The sequence below is a fragment of the Trichomycterus rosablanca genome, chromosome 12 (genome assembly GCF_030014385.1).
Source record: "Trichomycterus rosablanca isolate fTriRos1 chromosome 12, fTriRos1.hap1, whole genome shotgun sequence".
Taxonomy (NCBI): Eukaryota; Metazoa; Chordata; class Actinopteri; order Siluriformes; family Trichomycteridae; genus Trichomycterus; species Trichomycterus rosablanca.
Genome location: NC_085999.1, coordinates 25,048,252 through 25,072,446, shown reverse-complemented (window position 1 = coordinate 25,072,446; position 24,195 = coordinate 25,048,252).

Genomic DNA, 24,195 nt, shown 5'->3' with positions numbered 1-24,195 from the left:
AGAATGATTCACCACCTAAATAATACCTGCTCTGTAGTGGTCCTCTTGACCATTGAAGATCAAGGTGAAAGCAGGTTAAAAAGTATGTAAAGAAACAGATGCACTACAGTCAGTAATTGTAGAGCTACAAAGTGCTTCTGGTTATGGATATGGTAAGTGGAGCTGATAAAATGGACAGTGAGTTACTTTATTTTATGTCATAGATTTGTTTTATTATTGTTTTGATTTTATTGTACAGCACCTTGGACAACACTTGAGGTCTTTGAAGGCACTTTTGAAGGCACTTCAATAAAATTAACTTAGTCTTCTGCTGCTCCTGGGGACCCCTATCACATCCGAGCAGGGTATATTTGCCTGACACACACTCTTTCTGACACATGCACAGTTTATGACCCTTTCTTATTCGCCCATATTTTGATGGATTTGCGCATGAGGCCAGTTGCATGTATGGAGAGTCACGCACTGATCTCCGTGTTCCTACACTTCCCTACAGACACCTCCTGCTACTAACAGGGTCCGTCCTTAAACAGTCTTTTTCCACCCAGCAGACTAGTAGCTAATTTTGTCTGCTGCAGGCACTGCCAATTGTGCCTGCTAGGGGAGGAAGGGGACGCCCAGCCAACCGGTAGTCTGCTGGGTAGGTATAAAGTCTGGGGAAGGCCATTTCCTGTTCCAGGCTGTTTCTGTCCACAAAGTGAAGTCTATAAATACATGAAGTTACAAGTTTGGTCTGGAGGAACTTCAGTGGTCTTCACCGAACCCTAACCAGGGTCTTTAAACAGCTCCGAATACCCCACTCGCTTGTTAGTCCGGTCTTTTCCCACCCAGCAGACTTTTTGTCTGCTGCAGGCACTTCCAATTGTGCCTGGTAGAGGACGCCCAAGCCTACTGATAACAGAGCTGAGATTCAAACTCATAGAGTTCAAGTGGAATATCCTGCGGCGCCACCTGGGTGCCAGCATCTTTTTAAAACTTATTTTCAAACCTTCTTTTATATTTTTCTCATTATGATTTCTTTCTCATCACTAATGTTTTTACTCAGTTTATTTAGATTCTTACCTGGCGTCGTGCTGAGTGGCAGACGATTGCAGCAGCTCTGTCCTTGAGACATTTTTTTTTAAACCTATATTAGGTTGATACTCTTATTTTCTATGCTTACTTTTCCCCTTAACTTTTATTCTTAGTTTTGTCTAGTTATTTAATTACATAGTGTACAATAATACTTTAATACTTGTGTACTATCTATCTATCTATCCATCCATCCATCCATCCATCCATCCATCCGCTCATCTGATCGAGTTCCTTCTCCCATTTTTTAGTTGTGTACTTTCCCTGACATGTTTTCTTCATCCTTCATCCATCTGTTGTCCGTCATCTGGTGTCGGTCCTCTGTCACTTCATCTGTAGAGTTGCAGCACAAGAAGAAATACTTTCATTTGCACGCATATTCAGCTGAATGCCAAGAGCGCCAGTCAGTTCTTCTTTGTTTCAGCGTTCCATATTCTCAACAAGTGGCCAAGTGCATGTCTGGCATACAGCAAGAGAACAGTACAGGCCTGAACGCTTGTGTCCTACCGTGCTGAACGTGCTGTGGTCCATTTCGAAATGATCATCCTCACAACGGACACTTTTCAATTTCCTTCTTAAATGGAACAAGTGCACTTTATGCTTTAAAATTCTTCATGGTTGTTACGCTGAATGATCAAATGGTCCCAACGACCAGCGGGTTCAGTTAAAAAATGCAGTTCAGGTATTAAAAGTTCTTAAGAGGACTTTTGGATTTCAAAAAGAACATTAGTGTGTTCCAAATAGCTGTTATTACAGTGAGCACTTCAGAGTCCTAAGGTGTAGTAATGATCACTAAAAATAAAAATGAGCTGCCGGGCAAAGTCAGACATGTACAACATACAGGAGTCAAGTACTGTGATTTGTGGCCATAACAGCCTCTACACATCTGGAAAAATGTGTGTATAATAATCAAAATGCATTTGTTATGGCACTTAGGTGGGCCAGTGAGCTTAGATCTTGTGATAAAACCACTGCTGAGATCTCGAGCTCTTAAGGGATTCATTAGGGCCAGTGATAGCTCAGTGGTTAAGGTACTGGACTAGTAAACAGAAGGTTGCTGGTTCAAGCCCCACCACCACCAAGTTGCCACTGTTGGGTCCCTGAGCAAGGCCCTTAACCCTCAGTTGCTCATTGTGTAAGTCGCTTTGGATAAAAGCGTCTGCTAAATGCTGAAAATGTCAATGTAAATGCATTAGTGATGCTGCAATTGCAGCCTCTGCTGGTTGGATAAGGAGCTGCACAGAGATGGTGAATAATGGAGAGCAGTGCGTGACTTTTTGCACGACATACTTTTTTTTACCTCGTGCAGGTGAAAAGAAGCGGTTGGCGGGTGCAGTGGTAAAACATGCTAGCACACCAGAGCTCATTGGTTTGAATCTCAGCTCTGCTACAGGCAGGCTGAGTGCCTGCACGAACAATGATTGGCTTGTTGTTCAAAGGTGGATGCCAAAGGGGATTCCTCATAAATCATGCAATTACAGCCTCTGCAGGCTGATCGATGGTGTCTTCATCAGAGGCGAGGTATGATGGCGATCAGTGTTCGACTCCCCATATGAACTCATCTCGTGCAGGTGAAAAGATGCATTCCGCTACTAAGACGTGTCTTAGTCACGGCTCTCCTCAATTAGAGTGGAGGACAACATCAGTATAGAGGAAGCGTAATGCAATCAGGTAATTGGATATGACTAAATTGGGAGGAAAAATGGGCAAAAAAACATGACTTGTTGGGCACTCAGGTGGCCCAGCAGTAAAAACACACTAGAACTGAGCTGAGTTTCAAATCTCAGCCCTACCACCAGCAGGCTGGGCACCTATATAGACATTGATTGGCTCGTCTGTCAGGGTAGGGTTGGTTGCCAGATGGGATTCCTCATAACTAATGCAATTACAAACCTCTGTAGGCTGATAAATGGTGTCTTCATCAGAGGCTAGAGATGATGGGGATCAGTGCGTGACTCTCTGTATGCGAGTCTAAGCCCCATATAAACCTAGTTCAGGTGAAAAGATGCAGTTGGCTACTGCACATGTGTCGAAGGGCGCGTGTATAGGTCAGGGCTCTCCTCGGTCAGGAGTGGAGGTCAACATCAGTAGAGAGAAAGCGTAATGCCATTGGGTAATTGGATACGATTAGATTGGGAGGGAAATTGGGGCAAAAGTGACCTGTTAGCAGTGGGTGTGGCTGAAAGTTGAACTCTGATTCACTAGGAGAGGCGTCCATATACTTTTAAACCTATGGTGTTAAAGAAAATAAATAAGAAGCTTATTTAAAGCAACCTTACTCTCAAGCTGTAGGAAGTCTGTACGATGCTCAGGTTTGGTTCGAGTGTGTGATGGCATGGACGAGTTTGCTAAGAATACTTTATTTCCTGTGGGAAATTTGGTGGCGGTCATTAAGCCGAGAGGAAGGCATCAACTCTGTCTGTGAGGATCACATCTAAACCCCTGTCTGATAAAATCAGCATTATTTCTAAAAATAACACAGCGGAAGGGTTTGCTTTTTTAGTCCCAATAGTTTCCAGAGCCCATTAGAGTTAGTGTCCTTACCAGCATTGCTAATCTGTGCTTTTAATCTTCTGATCTTCTGTCATTTGCTCTGGTTGTACATCCTACTCCTTTCTCTCCACACAGGCGAGGACAGACAGTTCCCAACGGTGGAGTCCTGTTATCTTGTGTGCAGACTTGGGGTAAATCAGAAAAGTAAATTAGTACTACCTATTCTGCTGAAAACGTTATGTAGTTCATTTCTGACCTATTACGGCTGTTGGAACTGGACATTCCATTCAGGTAAGCATTGACAGTAGAGTTGCCTTTCTTTGTAGCCGTCCACAAGATTTTGGAGTGTGTGCAGAGATTTGAGCCCATTCAGTCAATAAAACCTTTGTGAGGCCAGGCACTGAAGTTGTATGATGGCCGTCAGAATATTCGTTCTTCCCAAAGGTGTTCAGTGGGGTAGAGGTCAGGGCTCTGTGTAGGCCACTATAGTTCCTCCATACCGAACCCTGTCTTTATCAATGGTGTATAAAGTAGCTGAAGGCCATACTTGAGCAAAAGTACAAGTATCTTACCAGAAATTTACTTTTATAGAAGTAAGTCATCTTTTAAAATATTACTTGAGTAAAAGTCTTAAAGTATCTGATTTTTTATGTACTTAAGTATTAAAAGTAGAAGTAAATGCTGTAAATAAAAACGGAAGCGGTCAGAATTTTGAAAACTATGAAGATTGTTCTTTTAAGCCTGTAAACCACCTTAACAATGGAGCCGACCTTACATCTACAGAAAAACCAGAGCTGCATCCGAAATCGCATACTTACAGAGTACGTACTAGATTTGAGGAAGTACGCACCGCTCGGCCAGTAAAGAAGTACGCGCTTTTAGTACAGAGGTGTGCAGTATGCACGCAACACCCCTACGTACTACGTCCGCCAGCTTACCAACGTCAAGTGATGACGTACGTAATATCACCATAGTTACAGACCATGTGCTCATTACAAGCCCCACTCACCAAAATGTTGGATATTTATCGTCTTTTTTCTGCTAATCATAACGTTATTTAGGGTTGTACGCAATAATAACATTTTTATTTTGTTTATCTTGCTTACACTTGTAAACAGAGGACTCTCCGTTTTCCGCCATCTTCAGTTAAATTATGGGATACATTAGCGGACCGAAAGTGTGCATCGTTTGCATACTCAAACATGGCTGCCCAAGAAGTAGGTCATCCGGGTACTTCTCGTGTACCTTTTTATGTATAGTATATATTTGGACATACGGAAGTATGCAATTTCGGATGCAGCTCAGGTCTTCACGTCATAAGAATTTATAGAACAAAATACATTTTATTCCTTTATCTGAACATGATTTGTGCCAAATCATGATTATAATCAGCTGTTGACATTACCTATTTAAAATTATAATTATTTCGTTTTTTCACCTCATTACTAGCCCTAAATTGCCCTGTTTCAACTTTTTTGGAATGTGTTGAAGGCCTAAAATGCATGTTTATGCATGTTAAGAGCTGAAATGAAGTTGACCAGACAAAACATGAAATATATTGGGTTTATATAAGACCCCACTTTTAGCTCTTTAATAGTGGTGTGCGATACTGCAAAATTTGGCATCGATCCGATACCAAGTAAAAAACAGGGCCAGTATCGCCGATATCAATCCGATACGATACTTTTTAATAATTAAGGTAGATGCATCATCAAATTGCTAAATCTGAACGAATTTTCATGACCTTCAGGTGTACTATTGTAATACATAATTTTTTTGTATTTAGCTGCTCTCAGTAAAGTTGTAAATAAATTAAGTTGCTTAAAGGGGTCTGATTTCTTGTTTCTTTAGTTTCTCACAACATTACCATCATAACGTATCACCACAAAGCGGCTAACTCATAGTTGTGTTTGCTGGGTTAATTTGCGTAGGGTGCGCAAAGTGCGTAAGGTGCGATTACGTTGGTATCGATAATATCGATATTTGGATCGATCCGCCCACCACTACCCTTTAATGAACTGCTCAACCATTAGTTTAAAGAAAACACTATTTCTAACTTATATGTCGACTTGAAGCAGCAGCTGAAAAATCATCCATGAAAAGTTGGAAAAGTTAAAAACTAGAAAAACATTATTTTCTTGTTGAGACCATTAAAGGGTTAAAGACGTGCGTTTTCCTCAACACCATGAATGTTTCCTCTGCCGGTGTAATACAGAAGTTATCTGAAGAAATATTTGTCGGTAGGTGAGTTTTTAAAAATGATGGACATGTGTTCATGAGTTTTGCACTCATGAGTTTTGGAGTAAATTCCAAACAAATGTAGTGAATTAACTTACATCAGCGTGTTGGATGGGGAGGTTCTGAAATCTTTGGATAAACATAAGACGCGCTTTACTCCGATCGGTTTTACAAAACATGTTTGCACCTGCGCATTAATGTGTTTAATCGCTGATCTAATTTACAAGCACGGATTCGCCAAAACTGTGTGCAGGTTTTCACACATCTTACATCATTTAGGTAAAAAAATTTTGTCGTTCTATTTTGTAGTAACGAGTAACGAATTTACATACGGCAAATGTATCAGAGTACAAGTACACATTTTCTTTAGAAAATGTTGTGGAGTAAAAGTAAAGTTGCCAACATTTTTAAACTCCAGTAAAGTACAGATACTCCAAATAAATACTTAAGTACTGTAATGAAGTATTATTACTTCGTTACTATACACCACTGGTCTTTATTGAATTTGCTTTGTGCACAGTGGTACAGTCATGCTAGAACAGGAGACACTTCTTCCCAAACTGCTGCCACAAAGTCATATGACTTGCAGTGGGTGTGGCTGAAGTTAGAAATCAAAACCTGAAGTCAATAATTAGGAGAGGCTTTGTGTGTATTATGTGATTAGTTGTTAATTAGACTTTATAAAACGGATAGTTCCGGTCCTAAAATCTGATTGGCTGAGCCGCGTTCGAAGCCGTTGTAAAATCCCCGATAAACGCACACCTATGACCACCTCACATCATTCCATATTAATACGCCACTGAAAAGAAAAAGTTAATGTTATTTTCGCCCTCATGTTGCCTAGCGACACTGTTAATCAAACTACCTGGCATCGCGGAAGAATGCTTTATTGTAAGTTTATACACAATAAATACATTTATGAATTAAACATTGTTGTATTTATTGTATTTTATGTTGACCACCGTTTTATAAAAGCAATAAGCCATTCGAGACCGTGCGTTACTGCTATGATTTTAGCACGGGGAAAGAAGTTTTAGGCACTCCGCTTCGTGTCAACTTTTTATAGTCAGTGCAACTCTGTACATGTCATGACATTTATTATTTATGTAACGAATTGGGCTAGGACGAGACAAGAGGGGCAGACACATGTAAAAAGGGTTAATAAGGTTTAATAATAACAAAACACAAGACTAGACAAAGGTACACAAGACAGGTTGTGGGTTTCCTCCAAGTGCTCCGGTTTCCTCCCACATTCCAAAGACATGCAAGTGAGGTGAACTGGAGACACCAAATTGTCCAAGACTGTGCTCAATATAAACTTGTGAACTGATGAATCTTGTGTAATGAGTAACTACCATTCCTGTCATGAATGTAACCAAAGTGTGTAAAACATGATGTTAAAATCCTAATAAACAAACAAGCAAACAAGACAGGTTTAAACAAGACAAGACAAATTAACAAGACCTATGCTAAATGCTAATTGCTAATCTAAACACACAAAAGCAATGCTAAATGCTAACACTAACTAAACACACTCAAACAAAGCTAAAGCTACACTGAATGCTATGCTAAACATACATTAACAACACAAGGACTTCTAAACATGGACAAGAGTATTGACAAGAACAAACACACAGGAGTTGACAGACAGGAAGCGCAAACAGGGCAAATGAAGGAAAGTCAAATCAAACCAAAGTAGCCCCCGCTGGCAAACCCACAGCTGTCCTCTTAAATGCCTGTGGGTAATTAGTCAGAGACCAATCACAGTGAGGGGGCATGGCCAGTGCATTTGAGTCCCAGGAGCACACATATTGTATGTTGGATACGTTACAATTCACTTGTGGTGTGTTTATATTATGCCTTATATAATAATAATAATAATTATTATAATAATATTAATAATAATAATAATAATAATAATAACAATAATAATAATAATAATAAAAAAATAATAAAAAAAATAAATAAAAAAATAAAATAAAATAATAATAATAATACCATGATTTGGACCACCTAGTGAAAATCTGAGTAGAAAAGGTGTTGGGGTGGCGCAGCAGTCGATATGCTAGCCTGTCAGTGCTCAACAGACACAATTGGCTGTGTTTAAGGAGGGAAGGTTGGATAAGGAAACTTTTGCTGTCTGGTGAAGTAGCAGTGGAGGAATACAGAGGGCACAGAGTGCAAGTCTGTGGCTCTCCTTGGGAAATGTGGAAAGGGGAGGGGTGCCAGTGGCAAAAGAATTGTATAATTAAAACTGGAAATGACTAAATTGGGAGTAATGGAGAAGTATGAAAAAAATCTGGCAAAGTATAGTCAATGAACAAAAAAAAAAAAAAGAGTATAAAAGGGGCCGTCGTTGTCACATTTTTCATTTCAAAATTCTCCACACATTCTCTATTGGGGACAGGTCAGGACTGCAGGCAGGCCAGTCCAGTACCCGTACCCTCTTCTTCCGCAGCCATGCCTTTGTAATGTGTGCAGCATGTGGTTTTGCATCGTCTTGTTGAAAAATGCATGGACATCCCTGGAAAAGATGACGTCTTGAAGGCAGCATATGTTGCTCTAAGATCTCAATGTACTTTTCTGCATTAATGTTGCCATCACAGAAGTGTAAATGATCTTTTCCAAGATCGCTGACACGACCCCATACCATGACAGACCCTGGCTTTTGGACTTGTTGCTGATAACAGTCTGGATGGTCCTTTTCGTCTTTAATCCAGAGCACACTGCGTCCAGCTTTCCAAAAAAGACCTGGAATGCTGATTCATCTGACCACAATACACGTTTCCACTGTGTGATGGTCCATCCTAGATGCCTCTGAGCCCAGTAAAAGTCGACGCCGCTTTTGGACATGGTTAACATAAGGCTTCTTTTTTGCACAATAACGTTTAAGTGGCATTTGTACATGTAACTCTGTATTGTAGTGCTTGACAAAGGTTTGCCAAAGTAATCCCTCACCCATGTGGTTATATCAGCTATTGTTGAGTGGCGGTTTTTGATGCAGTGCCGTCTGAGGGATCGAAGATCAGCTTAAGCTTGCACCCTTGGCCTTTACGCACTGAAATTCCTCCTGATTTCTTGAATGGTTTAATGATATTATGCACTGTAGAGGGAGAAATATGCTAATCCCTTCCAATCTCTATTTGAGGTACATTGTTTTTAAACAATTTAATCATTTCCTCACACATTTGTTGACAAACTGGAGATCATCTGATCATCTTTGCTCATCAAAAACTTGGCCTTTTCTTGGATGCTGCTTTTGTACCAAACGATGATTACAATCACCTGTTGACATCACCTTGTTGGAATCACATCATTATTTAGTTTTTTCACCTCATTATTAGGAATGGAGGTATATTAACAAATGAAATGAAGTTGAGCAGACAAAACATGAAATATCTTGGGTTTAAACTGACTGCAATCAAATAAAAGTCAAAGTAAATGTAAGGAACTCTGTGTTTTTATTTTATTTGCATTTTCCATATTGTCCCAACTTTTTCTGATTTGGGGTTGTTAAATATTCTTTTTAATATTATATGTTTTTTTTAATATTTGTATTTATTTATTATGAATTAAATCAGTCCAGTTATCTAGTTTATTCTACATCAAAGTTTCTTTTTAATATTTAGTTTTGCCTGCTGCTGTCTCGCTATGCTCCTTATAAGGGTTTTCCTGGACCTGGATTTCTGACTAGCTACACTGAGACTATTATTGTAAAAAGCACTTATTTTCATTTACATTGATGCTGTTTGTCCAAACCCAAAAATTGCTTTAGAATCATTTTGTAAAAGATCATGTCAGTGTTTCCAAACACAAATCTTATCCCTCAAGGATCTAATAAACCAGCGGTTGTGATGTAATGAAGCACATTGCTAACTAGTCATTTCCTTTCAGACATAAGCATCTCGATGTGCAGGGTGTAATTACCCCGGCCGGTCAGTGAACAGCCGGTTGGTTGCTTTCCTGATTGCAGAAGGCTGGATGATGAAAGCAATATCAGTATCATTTAACCTCTAGCAGAGCTAGCCTTCCTACACTGCAGCTAGGAAGTTCAAAAGACACAACCATGCTGTGTGTGTGTGTGCAATGTACATTCAGTAGGCATACCTGAGTATGAATTGCAAGGTCTCGTAGTCTCTTTCTTCTACAGAAGAACTTGCATATATTTGTTCAGCTGAATGGAATTCTTGTAGTGAACGCTGAAGAGAAGGAGATGAGAACAGATAAAATGAGAGGGAGATCACATCGGTCAGCGGATCAGACACACAAAAGCTGTACACACAAAACTCATTGCTCTGACATAGGAAATTGATTCGACAGGGAAAGCTGCTCATTTATGCTGTTTAATGAGGAGAAAGTGCTTCATAATTGACCTCGGTGCTTTTTTTACGAAGGGTCAGCTGGTCAAAACATTGCACACGTATGTACCAAGGTTTTTTGGTTTTCATTAAAGTGGTAGAAGAACAAGCTTGAGAAACTGATAGGGTGACTGAGAAATAAAATAAACTCAATTCAATAGAATGAAAACCACTGAATAAAGTATATTTAATACTATTGTGACAATTTGTCCCTTGATTTAAATATTCCTTTGTTTGTCACAGTTGGTGTTGACTGGGGTATTTTGACGCTTGTTTGGTTGTAAAAATAAATAAGAAAAAATAAATCCAAGAGAGATCTAAAAATGAGGTTTTGTTTATTATAATAAACAGCTCCTTTAGCCAAAAATAAAGACAAACTGGGAATTAGAAACAATAAAGTGCAAAGAAGCAGCAGCAAATTAAACAGTCAGCCAAGTCAAAGCCAAGGTCAAAAAAGCTGTGCGCTCCCAGTCAGCCACGCCTCCGCCCCGTCTCCTTCCTATTTAACAGGCCTTTGAATCTATAGAGGGCACATACTTACAAATAAAAAATAAAAGGCAAAAATTATTATAAAGAATTAATCAAATAAAGAAATGGCTCCTATATAACCGGCCCCTAATTGTATTTGATTAACAAAACAATTACTAAATTATATACAAAATAGGAGCCTTAAATTCATTATTATACATAATGAAGTTACTAATTAACACCCCCTTTTATTTTATTTTATTTTTTTTTTTATAGAAAATGTACAACCTTTAAGATAAGGAAAATGTACAACCTTTGTCCTGGTTTCTGTCTTAAGGCTCATCCTCATCACCCTCCAACATCAGACAAAGTTTGGTTATTGGCCTCTCAATTATGCTGGTTTGGGTCTTAACCTTCACTGTTCGTACCAGTCCTCTTTTGTCAGGGTAGACTTCAATTATTCTTCCCAGTATCCAGGAACCTCTTGGTGAAGTTGGATCCACCACCAAAACGATGTCATCACACTGGAAGTTTCTTCTTTTAACGTTCCACTTTTGACGCTTTTGGAGCAGCGGCAGGTATTCTAAGGTCCAGCGTTTCCAAAAAAGGTTGGCCAGATATTGTACCTGCTTCCAGCGACGTTTGGTGTACAGGTCACCTTTGTTGAATACACCTGGAGGGAGAACTGGCCTAGCTTTAAGGAGCAGAAGATCATTAGGTGTTAGTGGTTGCAAATCTTGTGAGTCGTTTGTGACTATGGTTAGAGGGCGACTATTCAAAATAGCTTCCACCTCACACAAGACTGTTTGTAGTCCCTCTTCATCTAAATTCTGCTGCTTGAGCACAGAACGCAGTACTTGTCTTACAGACCTTATCAGCCTTTCCCATATGCCTCCATGATGGGATGCGCCTGGTGGGTTAAATGTCCACTCTATGCCCCGGTTCCTGAGTGTGTTTTGTATCTTATCTGAATCCATTGCAGAAAAGGCCTTTTGCAGTTCACCTTTGGCACCAACAAAGTTGGTTCCGTTGTCTGAGCGGATATATTTTACTTGCCCTCTTCTGCAAATGAAACGTCTTATGGCATTAATGCAAGAGCTGGTGTCCAAAGAGCCAGCTATCTCGATGTGAATGGCTCTGCTTGTCATGCAGGTGAATAATACGCCATACCTTTTCACCAGTGCTCTTCCCCTCCTAACTTCAAAAGGACCAAAGTAGTCGACCCCGGTGTTTGTAAATGGAGGCAGGTCAGGCTGGAGTCTTTCCTTAGGCAAGTCTGACATCATTTGCTCTCCAGCTCTGGCCCTGTATCGCTTGCAAACGACACATTTGGACAATATTTTTCTTGCTGTTGAATTTGCATTGACGATCCAATAATTTCTTCTAAGTTCAGACAGCATATGTCCTCTTCCCCCATGCCCTGTTGTTCTATGTACGTGCCATAAAATAAGTGTGGCTAGATGTGAATTTTTTGGGATTATGGCCGGAAATTTTCTTTCTTCCCCAATTGTCATTTTATTTAGTCGGCCACCTACTCTCATTATGCCATCTTTTAGGGTTGGGTCAAGTCTGTTCAGTGTGCTTTCCCTTTTCACTTTTGGTGTTTTTGTTGCAAGCATTTTTATTTCATTTGAAAAGAACTGTGATTGGACAAAGCGAACAATGGCACATTCAGCTGCTTTTAAATCTTCCACAGTTACTCGTTGACCACCTAGTTTGTGATCGGGTCCTTTGGTCATTCTCCTTGTGGTCATTTTACTCCGTTTTCTTATTTGAACCAATTTTTGTAAAGTTTCTTTTAGTTTTAGGAACCAAGAAACAGCAACTCTTAGTTTTGTCCAGTCAGAGAAGTGTGTGATTAGTCTATGTGTTGCATTTTCTTCCTTTGTGCAGACTGTTGTACTCACTGTGTATGTTCTTTTTACCTCAGGGTCATCAGGTGCCAGTGAAGAGGTCGGCTTAATGGTGGCTGGCCATTTCTGGTCATTCTCCCACAGAATTTCTGGTCCATAAAGCCATCTTTTGTTGTTCAAGAACTTGTTTGCAGTTTGACCCCTAGTCGCGTCATCGGCAGGATTGGATTTGGAGTCTATGTAATTCCACTGGGAGGGTTCACTTGCATCTCTAATTGCTGCAACTCTGTTGGCAACAAATGTTTTATATCTAGAGTGTTCATTTGATATATATTTGATCACAGACTGGCTGTCCGTCCAGAACACAGAACGGTCCAGATGCATCTGTAAGCTTGATGTGAGTAGCTTATCCATCTTTGTAGCCAGCATGGCAGCAGCGAGTTCCATTCTTGGAATGGTCATTCTTTTCAGTGGTGCGACGCGTCCCTTTCCCATTACCAGGGCGACATGGATGTTGTTCTCACCATTTACAAGTCTCAAATAGGAAGCCGTTCCATATCCTTGGTCACTTGCGTCTGCAAAATGGTGTAGCTGTGCGTGCATTACTGACCCAAATCCTGTCACTTTGAGGCAGCGTTGCACCTTGAATTTTGAAATGTGAGAAAAGCCAGCTGACCATTTTGACCATTGGTCATGAATGCAATAGGGTACCTCGTTGTCCCAGCCTAGGTTCATCTTGCACAGCTGCTGCAACAAGAGTTTTGCTGTTAGTGTAAAGGGGGTTAGGAAACCAAGGGGGTCATAGATTGAACAAACCATTGATAACATCCCTCTTCTTGTGAGTGGTTGTTGTTTTGGCTGCACGTTGAAAGTGAAGTTGTCACTCTCAATGTACCATTGAAGACCTAAGGCTCTTTCAGTTGGGAGTTTGTCCTTGTCAAGATTGAGCTCCTTCATTTTCTGGACTCTGTCTTCCACAGGAATAGAAGCCAGCACCTCTCTGCTGTTTGTGGCCCATTTTGAGAGATGGAACCCTCCTCTCTGACAGAGTGCAGTGACGTCGGTAATGAGCTGCTTTGCTGTCTCTACTGTAGACACAGATTTCAACAGATCATCGACATAGAAATTATGCAGAACAGTATCTATTACCTCTGGACTGTAGTGCTCTCTGTTATCCTTAGTTGTTTTCCTAAGTGCATAGTTTGCACAGCTGGGGGATGATGTTGCCCCAAAGAGATGAACAGTCATCCTGTGTTCCACGGGAGGCAGTGATACGTCCCCTCCTGGCCACCACAGAAACCTCAGGAAGTCAGTGTCACTGTCTTGAACCTTCACTTGGTGGAACATGCCGGTGATATCAGCCATCATTCCTACTGGCTCCTGGCGGAATCTGTTGAGTACATCTATAAGGCTGTTGGTTAAGTCGGGTCCTTTAAGCAATTCTGCATTCAATGCCTTTCCACAGAAAGATGCTCCACAATCGAAAACCACTCTTAATTTTCTTTTCTTTGGGTGATAAACCCCATGGTGGGGCAGGTACCACACTTGTCCATCCATTCTTATCAGCTGCCCCTCTGGCACTGTTTCAGCATATCCTTTGATGATCATGCCAGTCATGAAAGTGACGTATTCTTCTTTGAATTCTTTGTTCCTATTGAATTTCTTTTTCAGGCTTTGTAGACGTTGCTCTGCTATGCAGCGGTTATTGGGGAGTCCAGAATCATCATTCTTGAATGGTAACTTTAAACTGTAGTGTCCATCTACAATTTTTACAGATTCATCAGCTATCTTCAGAAAACGCCTGTCCTCAATGGACATTTCCTTTATTTCTTCACAAGCCTTTTCACTGAAATCAGTATTATATTGAGCGATTAACATCTCATGCAGATTATGTACTGAGATTCTATTGACTCTGAGAGAATGGATTTTACTTTGAGTTCCTGCTCTCAATGGACCATTAACTACCCATCCTAGCAATGTTCTTACAGCATATGGGCCTTCTCCTTGACTATTTATAATTTGCCAAGGCTCAATTGCCTTGGGAGCATTTGTTCCTATGAGCAGGCCTATGTCTGCATCGATGGTGGAGATTTTGACATCCTTAAGATAAGGCCACTTTGACAAATCCTTTTCGTTAGGGATGTTTTTCTTTGTCACTGGAATTCTAGCTTGGGTGTACACCTCTGGCAGGGCTATGAACACATCGTCATGCAGTCCACTCACCTCCAACCCAGTGATGACATCAGTGGATACAGTTCTCTCCTGGCCCAGTGTGTGTAGTAGGATGTTTGTTTTCTTTCCTTGTAAATTTAGTTGGTGCATTAATTTATCTGTACAGAATGTGGCAGAACTGCCAGGGTCAAGAAAAGCATAAGTTAGTATTGTTTTGTTGCCTTTGTTTGATTTTACCTGTACAGGTACAATGGACATGACGCACTGTTCATTACCGGCCCCAATACGCCCACATGCAGTAAAGGAGGCTGGCTTGATGTTCCCCACTTTTGTCATTTCAGTTGCATCTTGACTTCCTGTTCCTTTGTTCTGCTCCACTCTACCTATGTGCAGTGCTGTGGGGTGCAACTTCATACAAACAGTGCATGACTGGCGCTGGATACAGTCTTTGCTCATGTGACCTGAAATAAGACATGCAAAACAAATGCCTCTTTCTTTCAAAAATGAGATTTTCTCAGTGTGCCGTTTCTTTTTAAACCATAAACAGGTGCCCAGTACATGTTCTCCTGAGCAGAACAGGCAGAAGGTTTTACCTTTGAAAACTGGGGCACTGTTCCGTTGCTTTTGAGAGAAAAGGTTAACATCAACAGTTGCAGCATTAGTGAATTTAGGTTTTGACACAGATCTTGAATGTGTGGGCTTTGTGCTGTGACCACTAGGTGAAGGATTTTGAATATCACCAAAGACAGGGTCTGTGAGGATTTTCACTTGCCTTTCAATAAACTCAACCAAGTTTTTGAATGTGGCTCTTTGTTTGGTTAATTCCTGGAGATTGCATGCTTCAACTCGCCATCTCTCTCTTAACTTGTAAGGCAATTTGCTGATCAGCAGTTTAAGATTAGAGGAAAGGTCCAATTCATCCATATAAGCAATTTCCTCCATGGCGTTCAGGCAACCTCTGAGGTATAGAGCATATGATTTCAGAGTTTGGGAATCTTCAGCTTTAATGAGAGTCCATGCCAAAGCTTTACTAATGTATGCACTTGAGATTTGATATTCGTTTCCATAGTGCTCTTGGAGCAATTCTTTAGCCTTTGCAAAGCCTCTGGCTGGTTCTAAAAAGAGACATGTTCTAACCAGCTCTTTGGACTGTCCTGATGTATATTGCTCCAGATAATACAGTTTATCTTTTGCATGTTCGATTCTGCTTTCTATGACGTGTTCAAATGAATTGATGAATGACCTGTACTCAATTGGATCATTATTAAATACCTTTATCTCTTTTCGTGGTAGAGATGACTTATCCTGCTGTCTTACCAGCGAGGCTGTGATGTCATTTTGCCTGTGCAGAATATCATAGAGTCGAACATCATCTTGTGCGCGATCTGTGTGCGATCCGTCTGGATGGACCAAAAGTGCCTCGCTTTGAGGCTGCTGATGGTAAAGCTGTGATGGGCCTTGGGCCTGTTGGGCCGAATGTGAGGGCGGCATATAACGAGATGACACTCGTGGCTGCATAGGCTCATAGGTCTGGCTACTAATGGGCCGCGGATGAGGGAAAGTTTGCACTGGTTGTGTTGATGACATGTGTCGTGATTGATCTGGCCAGATTGGGGACTGCAAAGTTGGAAGAAAATGCGGCTGCTCTTTTCGGGCATGTAGGTGCAGAGGAAGAGGGTGGAGGGCATGAGCTTTAGGTCTAACACTAACATCTTGAATACCTTTGACATGTTCATGTACATTTTCCAATTTTAATTTATTAGTTTCCTTTACAATGGATTCCTTTGACTCCTGTAATTTTAGTGTTTTCTCTATGTGCTCATTCATTCCTTCTGGTGCTGAGACTTTACTCCTATTTTCTGTTAATACGGTAACCTTTGCATTGGCTGCATCTAATTCGCTGGTGAGGGTTAATATTTCCTTTTGTTTCCTCAGTTTTTCCTGTTTTTTAGCCAGTTCTTCCTCTTCGCACTCAATCGCATGTTTTTCTTTTAGTGCCGCTAATTTGACCTCCAGCGCAGCTTTCTCCGCCGCTGCGCGTCTCAAAGTTGAGGAGGTTTGCGAAACCTTTGAGCCCACATCAACTGCCTTCTCAGAAGCACTATCACTCGGGCTAATATCATCATCCTCATGTTCATCCAACCACTGGTCCACTTCATTCACAAATGCTTGATTAGCATCTCTTTTTGGTGCATACCACATCTCTTGATCCGTTTTTTGTTCACCCCCTTTCAATAAGCGCTGATATTCTCCATGAATAATGTCGAATTCTTCCAATAACTCTCTGTATTTCAACATACTTTCCTTAACTTCATTCAAATTTAATTCATCCTTCATTAGTTCCTTAATTATATTCATTCTTCGCGTAAGCTGTCCAAGTTTGGTTCTTCGACTACTACGTAAAGCATTTTCGCCGACATTGTCCATCTCATTTTCCAAATCAGTCCGCACAGCTGCATCCCCAGCACCCTCTGTATCAGACATTTTGTCGAAAAATCAAAGAAAAAATATCTTCAGAGTATATGTATTTGTTCCCAAAAATACGGCTTTTACTTTAAGAATTCATTGAAGAGATAAAAAAATCACTGCTTCTTAAGTGCGCATAACATTAATAAGCGGCGCTTTATCAATTCCTCAAAGGTTATTCTTACAAACTTAATATCAGTCAAGTTTAATTCAAAATCAGTCCAAAATTCAAATAAAATTCTCTTCTAACGAATTCTGTTGAATTATAATGAAGTTATCCTTTGTTCCAGTGTTTAAACAATTTTAAAGTAGAAGCGGCCTACCGCAATTTCGGCGTTTCCTTTGCATGCAGCGGCCTCCTTTCCTTTGTTCTTCTGCGGCCTGTTCCCGGTGAGTTTGCGAAACGTAATTCCGTGGAATCCAAAGTCCAAAAGGCAAGCTTTTTTGACTAATATTGTGACAATTTGTCCCTTGATTTAAATATTCCTTTGTTTGTCACAGTTGGTGTTGACTGGGGTATTTTGACGCTTGTTTGGTTGTAAAAATAAATAAGAAAAAATAAATCCAAGAGAGATCTAAAAATGAGGTTTTGTTTATTATAATAAACAGCTCCTTTAGCCAAAAATAAAGACAAACTGGGAATTAGAAACAATAAAGTGCAAAGAAGCAGCAGCAAATTAAACAGTCAGCCAAGTCAAAGCCAAGGTCAAAAAAGCTGTGCGCTCCCAGTCAGCCACGCCTCCGCCCCGTCTCCTTCCTATTTAACAGGCCTTTGAATCTATAGAGGGCACATACTTACAAATAAAAAATAAAAGGCAAAAATTATTATAAAGAATTAATCAAATAAAGAAATGGCTCCTATAAATACATTTAATTCAGCACTTTATAAATGTAATACATTCAGCACTTTATAAATGTAATACATTCAGCAATTTATTCCTCCGTAGTATATATATACAGGGGTTGGACAAAATAACTGAAACACCTGGTTTTAGACCACAATAATTTATTAGTATGGTGTAGGGCCTCCTTTTGCGGCCAATACAGCATCAATTCGTCTTGGAAATGACATATACAAGTCCTGCACAGTGGTCAGAGGGATTTTAAGCCATTCTTCTTGCAGGATAGTGGCCAGGTCACTACGTGATGCTGGTGGAGGAAAACGTTTCCTGACTCGCTTCTCCAAAACACCCCAAAGTGGCTCAATAATATTTAGATCTGGTGACTGTGCAGGCCATGGGAGATGTTCAACTTCACTTTCATGTTCATCAAACCAATCTTTCACCAGTCTTGCTGTGTGTATTGGTGCATTGTCATCCTGATACACGGCACCGCCATTGGATGCACATGGTCCTCCAGAATGGTTCGGTAGTCCTTGGCAGTGACGCGCCCATCTAGCACAAGTATTGGGCCAAGGGAATGCCATGATATGGCAGCCCAAACCATCACTGATCCACCCCCATGCTTCACTCTGGGCATGCAACAGTCTGGGTGGTACGCTTCTTTGGGGCTTCTCCACACCGTAACTCTCCCGGATGTGGGGAAAACAGTAAAGGTGGACTCATCAGAGAACAATACATGTTTCACATTGTCCACAGCCCAAGATTTGCACCATTGAAACCGACGCTTGGCATTGGCACGAGTGACCAAAGGTTTGGCTATAGCAGCCCGGCCGTGTATATTGACCCTGTGGAGCTCCCGACGGACAGTTCTGGTGGAAACAGGAGAGTTGAGGTGCACATTTAATTCTGCCGTGATTTGGGCAGCTGTGGTTTTATGTTTTTTGGATACAATCCGTGTTAGCACCCGAACATCCCTTTCAGACAGCTTCCTCTTGCGTCCACAGTTAATCCTGTTGGATGTGGTTTGTCCTTCTTGGTGGTATGCTGACATTACCCTGGATACCGTGGCTCTTGATACATCACAAAGACTTGCACCAACAATTTGTCCTCTTTTGAACTCTGGTATGTCACCCATAATGTTGTGTGCATTGCAATATTTTGAGCAAAACTGTGCTCTTACCCTGCTAATTGAACCTTCACACTCTGCTCTTACTGGTGCAATGTGCAATTAATGAAGATTGGCCACCAGACTGGTCCAATTTAGCCATGAAACCTAACACACTAAAATGACAGGTGTTTCAGTTATTTTGTCCAACCCCTGTATATATATATATATATATATATATATATATATATATATATATACAGTCATGGCCGAAAGTGTTGGCACCCCTGAAATTTTTCCAGAAAATGAAGTATTTCTCCCAGAAAATTATTGCAATTACACATGTTTTGTTATACACATGTTTATTTCCTTTGTGTGTATTGGAACAACACAAAAAAGCAGAGAAGAAAAGGCAAATTTGACATACAGTGTATCACAAAAGTGAGTACACCCCTCACATTTCTGCAAATATTTCATTTTATCTTTTCATGGGACAACACTATAGACATGAAACTTGGATATAACTTAGAGTAGTCAGTGTACAGCTTGTATAGCAGTGTAGATTTACTGTCTTCTGAAAATAACTCAACACACAGCCATTAATGTCTAAATAGCTGGCAACATAAGTGAGTACACCCCACAGTGAACATGTCCAAATTGTGCCCAAATGTGTCGTTGTCCCTCCCTGGTGTCATGTGTCAAGGTCCCAGGTGTAAATGGGGAGCAGGGCTGTTAAATTTGGTGTTTTGGGTACAATTCTCTCATACTGGCCACTGGATATTCAACATGGCACCTCATGGCAAAGAACTCTCTGAGGATGTGAGAAATAGAATTGTTGCTCTCCACAAAGATGGCCTGGGCTATAAGAAGATTGCTAACACCCTGAAACTGAGCTACAGCATGGTGGCCAAGGTCATACAGCGGTTTTCCAGGACAGGTTCCACTCGGAACAGGCTTCGCCAGGGTCGACCAAAGAAGTTGAGTCCACGTGTTCGGCGTCATATCCAGAGGTTGGCTTTAAAAAATAGACACATGAGTGCTGCCAGCATTGCTGCAGAGGTTGAAGATGTGGGAGGTCAGCCTGTCAGTGCTCAGATCATACGCCGCACACTGCATCAACTCGGTCTGCATGGTCGTCATCCCAGAAGGAAGCTGACGCACAAGAAAGCCCGCAAACAGTTTGCTGAAGACAAGCAGTCCAAGAACATGGATTACTGGAATGCCCTGTGGTCTGACGAGACCAAGATAAACTTGTTTGGCTCAGATGGTGTCCAGCATGTGTGGCGGCGCCCTGGTGAGAAGTACCAAGACAACTGTATCTTGCCTACAGTCAAGCATGGTGGTGGTAGCATCATGGTCTTGGGCTGCATGAGTGTTGCAGCCACTGGGGAGCTGCAGGTCATTGAGGGAAACATGAATTCCAACATGTACTGTGACATTCTGAAACAGAGCATGATCCCCTCCCTTCGAAAACTGGGCCTCATGGCAGTTTTCCAACAGGATAACGACCCCAAACACAACCTCCAAGATGACAACTGCCTTGCTGAGGAAGCTGAAGGTAAAGGTGATGGACTAAAGCCAATTGAGCACCTGTGGCGCATCCTCAAGTGGAAGGTGGAGGAGTTCAAGGTGTCTAACATCCACCAGCTCCGTGATGTCATCATGGAGGAGTGGAAGAGGATTCCAGTAGCAACCTGTGCAGCTCTGGTGAATTCCATGCCCAGGAGGGTTAAGGCAGTGCTGGATAATAATGGTGGTCACACAAAATATTGACACTTTGGGCACAATTTGGACATGTTCACTGTGGGGTGTACTCACTTATGTTGCCAGCCATTTAGACATTAATGGCTGTGTGTTGAGTTATTTTCAGAAGACAGTAAATCTACACTGCTATACAAGTTGTACACTGACCACTCTAAGTTATATCCAAGTTTCATGTCTATAGTGTTGTCCCATGAAAAGATATAATAAAATATTTGCAGAAATGTGAGGGGTGTACTCACTTTTGTGATACACTGTAATTTCACACAAAACTCAAAAAATGGGCCGGACAAAATTATTGGCACCCTCAACTTAATATTTGGTTGCACACGCTTTGAAAAAAATAACTGAAATCAATCGCTTCCTATAACCATCAACAAGCTTCTTACACCTCTCAACTGGAATTCTGGACCACTCTTCTTTTGCAAACTGCTCCAGGTCTCTCATATTTGAAGGGTGCCTTCTCCCAACAGCAATTTTAAGATTTCTCCACAGGTGTTCAATGGGATTTAGATCCGGACTCATTGCTGGCCACTTCAGAACTCTCCAGCGCTTTGTTTCCATCCATTTCTGGGTGCTTTTTGAAGTATGTTTGGGGTCATTGTCCTGCTGGAAGACCCATGACCTAGGACGCAAACCCAGCTTTCTGACACTGCGCCCTACATTGCGACCCAAAATCCTTTGGTAATCTTCAGATTTCATGATGCCTTGCACACAGTCAAGGCACCCAGGGCCAGAGGCAGCAAAACAACCCCAAAACATCTTTGAACCTGCACCATATTTGACTGTAGGTACTGTGTTCTTTTCTTTGTAGGCCTCATTCCGTTTTCGGTAAACAGTAGAATGATGTGCTTTACCAAAAAGCTCTATCTTGGTCTCATCTGTCCACAAGATGTTTTCCAAGAAGGATTTTGGCTTACTCACGTACATTTTGGCAAACTGCAGTCTAGCTTTTTTATGTCTCTGTGTCAGCAGTGGGGTCCTCCTGGGTCTCCTGCCATAGCGTTTCATTTCATTCAAATGTCGACGGATAGTTCGCGCTGACACTGATGCACCCTGAGCCTGCAGGACAGCTTGAATTTCTTTGGAACTTGATTGGGGCTGCTTATCCACCATCCGGACTATCCTGCGTTGCAACCTTTCATCAATTTTTCTCTTCCGTCCACGTCCAGGGAGATTAGCTACAGTGCCATGGGTTGTAAACTTATTGATTATGTTGCGCACCGTGGACAAAGGAACATCAAGATCTCTGGAGATCAACTTGTAACCTTGAGATTGTTGATATTTTTCCACAATTTTGGTTCTCAAGTCCTCAGACAGTTCTCTTCTCCTCTTTCTGTTCTCCATTCTTAGTGTGGCACACACAGACACACAATGCAAAGACTGAGTCAACTTCTCTCCTTTTTATCTGGTTTTAGGTGTGATTTTTATATTGCCCACACCTGTTACTTGCCACAGGTGAGTTTAAACAAGCATCACATGCTTGAAACAAAGTTATTTACCCACAATTTTGAAAGGGTGCCAATAATTTTGTCCGGCCCATTTTTGGAGTTTTGTGTGAAATTATGTCAAATTTGCCTTTTTTTCTCAGCTTTTTTGTGTTGTTCCAATACACACAAAGGAAATAAACATGAGTATAACAAAACATGTGTAATTGCAATAATTTTTGCAGGAGGAATACTTCATTTTCTGGAAAAAATTCAGGGGTGCCAACACTTTTGGCCATGACTGTATATATATATATATATATATATATATATATACACCGATCAGCCATAACATTAAAACCACCTCCTTGTTTCTACACTCACTGTCCATTTTATCAGCTCCACTTACCATATAGAAGCACTTTGTAGTTCTACAATTACTGACTGTAGTCCATCTGTTTCTCTGCATACTTTGTTAGCCCGCTTTCATGCTGTTCTTCAATGGTCAGGACCCCCACAGGACCACAACAGAGTAGGTATTATTTGGGTGGTGGATCATGCTCAGCGCTGTAGTGACACTGACATGGTGGTGGTGTGTTAGTGTGAGTTGTGCTGGTATGAGTGGATAAGAGTTTTTAAACACCTCACTGTCACTGTTGGACTGAGAATAGTCCACAATCCAATCCATATTTAGCCAATAGCGCCCCGTGGGCAGCGTCCTGTGACCAGTGATGAAGGTCGAGAAGATGACCAACTCAAACAGCAGCAATAGATGAGCGATGGTCTCTGACTTTACATCTACAAGGTAAAGCAACTAGGTATGAGTGTCTAATAGAGTGGACAGTGAGTGGACACGGTATTTAAAAACTCTAGCAGCGCTGCTGTGTCTGATCCGCTCATACCAGCACAACAGACACTAACACACCACCACCACGTCAGTGTCACTGCATTGCTGAGATTCATCCACCACCCAAATAATACCTGCTCTGTAGTGGTCCTGTGGGGGTCCTGACCATTGAAGAACAGCATGAAAGGGGGATAACAAAGCATGCAGAGAAACAGATGGACTACAGTCAGTAATTGTAGAACTACAAAGTGCTTCTATATGGTAAGTGGAGCTGATAACATGGACATGGCTGATCGGTGTATATATATAAATATACAGACGAGCTACTGTAGCTCAAACTGCTGAAGAAGTTAATGCTGGTTCTGATAGAAAGGTGTCAGAATACACAGTGCATCACAGTTTGTTGCACATGGGGCTACATAGCCGCAGACCAGTCAGGGTGCCCATGCTGACACCTGTCCACCACCGAAAGCACCAACAATGGGCATGTGAGCATCGGTACTGGACCACGTAGCAATGGAAGAAGGTGGCCTGGTCTGATGAATCTTGCCAATTGTGCCTGCTTGGGTTGCCCAGTCGACCGGTAGCAGAGCTGAGATTTTAACTCTGGGAGTTCAGAATCCCAGCGCTGGTGTGCTAGCAGAATACATTTCTGTGATTGGAGTGGTGCAAAGAGCTGAATTTTACTAGAGCACAAGTTTTCTTCATGACTCACTGGGTGGGGAAAAATCCACTCACATGGATCATGATGTTGCATCTTGCGTATTGCAATTTTGATAACTGACCAGCTTGACCAACCAAAAGTGCTGATTACTCAGTATTACCAGCTTGACTGACTATCATAAATGGCTAGCTTGACCTAACTTATTATTCAGCATGACCAGCTTGCCCACACTGGTCTCCCAGCTTGAACAGGTTGACCTACCAGCTGACTGAGTACGACCTACCATCCAGGGCTAGCTGGCTGCCCAGTTAGTCAACATCCTCGATCAATTACCAAAACCTGCTAAAAGATTTACTGGATTTTCACCAGAGGTAAGAGGATAAGAGTCTAACACCCCATACTCAATCACAGATTACTGTTAATTTATCCTGCT